Source organism: Lycium ferocissimum, chromosome 2, assembly GCF_029784015.1.
Source record: "Lycium ferocissimum isolate CSIRO_LF1 chromosome 2, AGI_CSIRO_Lferr_CH_V1, whole genome shotgun sequence".
Lineage (NCBI taxonomy): Eukaryota > Viridiplantae > Streptophyta > Magnoliopsida > Solanales > Solanaceae > Lycium > Lycium ferocissimum.
In genome coordinates this window covers 34535665-34540491 of record NC_081343.1, presented here as the reverse complement: position 1 = coordinate 34540491, position 4827 = coordinate 34535665, and positions in this window count along the sequence as shown.

The window sequence follows — 4827 nt, the reverse complement described above, 5'->3', positions numbered from 1 at the left end:
TAAACCAAAACAGAGATGGGAACATATCTATGTATATCCATGGTATACATGTTCACAGACATCCATAGGGATTTTTGAATGGTCAATTATAGGAAAGCTCTTACCCCCATATTCCCGATGCCGCGCAAGATCCAAGGGGTTTCTTTGAACCCCAGGCATGGCAAACACCGGGGAGGGCTTAAGCTTGATCCTTAATGACCACTTAAACCTCCCTATTAACGTATTAGATAGGAGTATACTATAAAATATACAGACATATATATATATATACACACCAAACTGCCTTGGTTAAATTCCAGGAAAAGAAAGGTACTTAAACTTGTAATGCAAAACAGTAGACAAAGATCTAGTAATGCATATGAGACTAACACATAGACAACTTAACACCTTGATATATCATTATCTCATAGAACTTAAACAGGGGACAAACATGACCCTTCAATAAATTGCCACAAAATAGTGTAGGAAAGGAATACAAGTTATGTTGCATAAATGTAGGCATGGTTTTAACAAAGAGGAAGACACTAACCAAATGGTTAGTATGGTGTTTAAACACACTAAAGCTACATTCCCTACACCAGAATCACACATCATTTAAAGACTAAAGCATGAATTCCAACTTAACACAGGTCAATGCCATTTGTAAAATCAACTAAGACCAACCCTTGCATTAATCAAGCTTAATTGCAAACAGGATCTAACTATGCCACCTCTATATTACCCTCTACAGTTTGAACAATAGCACACAATGACCAGCTCAACTATACTCAAAATAAAATAACATCTGGATAGCACATCCTAGAGCAGGTTCAACACATAATGATCTTGTTTTAAGTTGATTTCCCTATTAACACCAAAGACAACTTCTCATTAAGTTTCCTATGTAACTTATGGTTCAAGATTAGTGTAACAGAACAAGTTGTAGCTATATTTAGAGTTACCAGAACACAGCAAGCAGGTGACCAAACACCCTTTCTATAGCTAAGTTAATGTGTCTAACTCATTTTTGATAAGCATCCCACAAGAAAACAAGGTTAAGTCTCCTAGTCAAACATGAATTAAATTAATGGGCATATCCACTCAAGAACAGAAAGAAAACATGTCACATTAAATTAGACAGGCATGGGTGATACATATGATAATTAATGTCATTTTTAAACAAATGTCTCATAAATTAAGTCACAACACATGATGTGCCTATTATGGACCACCTGGACCAACACAAGGACTATACTAACATGACTCGTGTATTAGACTGATCATGAGACTAACAACATACAATGATCAACAAACAGTGCACTATGTAAAAAAAAAAAAAAGCTTCAGCAGACCAAAGCAAAAACAACATAAATAAGATAGAACGTCTTAACACTTATACAAACAATAAATTAAACCACCATAAAGAGCACATAGCACACACAATATAAAGAGAATAAGAGAAATGGGAAATTATTTTTAAGGCACAACCTTGAAGAGATTGAACTTGGAATCAACTCCAAATGCTCCAAACCAACAAGAACACCCAAGAAAAGATTTTTACAAAAAAAAAAAACTTTAAACTCACTGAAAATTTTAAAGGTTTCAAGCAGAAGCTAAAAACCACAGATATTTTCAGTGTTTGCAAGGTAAGAATTCTAGATTGCTCCTCCTTTTTATGAAAAAAAAATAAAAAATAAGACCCTATTTATAGAATTCCCTAAACCCTTAAAATCCCAAATCATCCGATTTGGGATAATCCTCCAAGTTGGGGATTTTTCCTCACACTTTGGTGCTGAAGGGTCAAGATCGAGTCAACTATACATCAAGGGTCGAGATTCGACTAACAAAACCCAAATCTGAAAAGTTCATCATGAACCAATAGGATCTCAAGATTCAAAATCGCAAACAAACAAGAATCATTAAAGGATTCTAGTGTTAGATCGTTGAACAAATACAATAATAATACGAAAAATCAAGTAAATAAGCTCGTTAGCACCCCGGTTGGTTGATTCGTGGCGGTCACTGGTGAAAACATTGAATGTTTTGCCCTTTGAGGTCATGCAAGACTATAAAAAAGCAAAAGGCTCCTGCCACTTTGCCAAATATGACTTCGATGAGAGAGAAGGAAACCCATGGAGGCGGCTAGGGTTTCGAGGGGAAAAGGGAGGGGAAAAGAGTATAAGGATCGTTTGGACAGCTGAAAAGGCAAATGGGACCTTAGCCCCTTATCTTATTTCACGAACTGGGCCGGGTCTGGCCCTTGTTGGGCCGGACTCGGTCCCTCTGAAAATGAGCAGCCCAAATATATATATATATATATATATATATATATATATATATATATATATGTACTAACGCAACAAAAACAAAAAGGAAAGAATTGATGGGTATAAAAAGGACAATTGAAGAGATTGATTTGCTATTAAATTGAAACTAATCAACCAATTAATTTAAAAACATGACTAATTTTCACAAAAATATTAAATTTAAGGGACGGCTTTAATTGAGTTGAAGCATGAATTTGCTATTTTCAATTGTGGCGCCATTTGGCTAACTAATTGATTATTTCAAATGTAGCCGTAATTAAACACATAATAGGCAATTTACAAATATAATCATAATTAATTCATCTAAATCATTATAATTAATTTGAGAATTTTCCACATAAATTGATTATGCGGAGAATTAAAATTTTGGGGTAAAAATGATTATTATTTTAATTACTCAATTTCCTTGAATTAAAATGGGGGTAAATATTTGCTAATTAAAATTCTAATATTTGCATAATTAAATAAATAGCTATTTCACACTATTTTCTGGTTGAAGTTAGTAAAATGCCTTATTAATTACTGTGAAATAATTTCCAAATGATTTATTATAGAAATTATTTTACCAAACAATAAAGGTAAAATATTATCTATGTTTTACTAAAAAAAAATATTTATCACCCCATTTAATATTCAGGCACTTTGAGCAATTAAAATAAATTGTGGGAGGTCAAAAATTAGGTGTCAACAATGTTGACGATATTTTTTCCCTGTAAATGTTGCTGAGAATTGGCATTGGATTTTAGTGAGGTTGCCTTTTAAAGATCATTGCTTTTATATATGTGATTCGATGGGTGGTGCATGACAAAATCTTGCAGTCAAGAAAGCAGTTGAACCATACTCAACTTTGATCCCACATTTCCTTTCTCGTATTGACTTTTGGGCTAGTAGGAGTGATTGAATACCAGCAGCTGATTACTTTGAGATCCGAATAGTTGATGGATTGCCAACCCAAGCTAACACGTAAATTACAACTGTTTTTTTTTTTTTTTTTTTTTTGCATTGTGCATTTTTTTTTTCTTTTTGGATATTTGTACTATCTTTGTGTGACTTTTTGTTACGGGACTTTGGTATATTTGATGCTATATTTGCTGAGTACCTGATTCATGGCAGCGAAACACACAAAGATTTAGATGATATTGATGCTTTCCGGAGCCGACATGGGGTACTGCCATGGGATTATGGAAAGAAGAAACAAATTAGAAATGCAGTTAGTGATGACGAGTCTAATGGTAGATTGAAGCATGGGTGATTTGAAGAAAAATTAAATTTAGGATAGTTGCAAGTGTATTAAGTGACATATATGTGAATGCAGATACGATTGCATAGTTTTTGTTGAAGAATCTGTTGGATTTTACCTATGTTTGAATGTTATGTCAATGCATAAAACCCAGTGTCTTAATATCATTCGTTCACTTTCTTGTTCTATGTCATTTTATTCAACATATTTTATTGGGCGTTGAGAATAATCAAAGTGATGTTGTGGGTGCCGAATGATCGCCCTTTTATAAACATTCAAGACGTATATATTTTGTATATTGCTTGTATAGTGAACTTTCTTATGTATAAAACTTGTGTATATAACCTGAACTAGTTTGATGTGCTCATGTATTGTGGTTGTGCGTGCACCTAGAGAAACACTGCATACCAAAAATAGAAGCACACACTTGGTTCTGGTGCAACTGTTGTGGTTGAGAATCTGAACGGGAGGCTATTCCTTTTCTGACACACACACAAAAGATGTGTATATAAGTTGTATATTTTCTGTATATTTATACACAATTTTGTATATATAGTGTATATTTTGAACCTACATACATAAACCTGTATGCAGGTTGATGTATATAAGTTGTATCTCTTTTGTGTATATATATATATATATATATACACACACATTGTGCTGCATATGTTGACACCCAATTTTGTCCCTCCTTTATTCCAATTCGTTTTCTTGAGTTCTAAATTATTAATAAACTAAATATCTTATTTTTCGCCCTTACTTTATTATTATTGCTACTACTATATTATTATTGTTAAGTGTTATTACTTTATTAATACCTCGTCGTTGCTACTTACTTATTACATATTAATCATAAAACTAACCTAGATAATATTTCTACTTTATTATTACATGACCTATATATTTATAGTTTCTCTATTATTAGTAAATTTATAACATTAAATTATAGCTTATTACTATTAATTACTAATTGCATGATTATTCCATATATTTCCCAAGTTATTGATATAAAGAAGCTCAAAGAATGAATTAGGATAAGAGGAAAAGGACCATTTAATTCAGCCCAAAACAGTCCACGTTTTACATCCAAAATAAGCCCACACCTTGAATTAATTTCGAACCAATCTAGCCCAAAGGAAAGGCCCAAAATTGAAGCCCTCTTAGAGTTTTGTTATCAGAAATACATTCAAAACCTAATCTAATCTTTCTCAGCTGCTCCAACATCCTTCCTCTTTCTCATTCCATTTTTGGTGCAACTTTCACCTTCCTTTACCACAACAG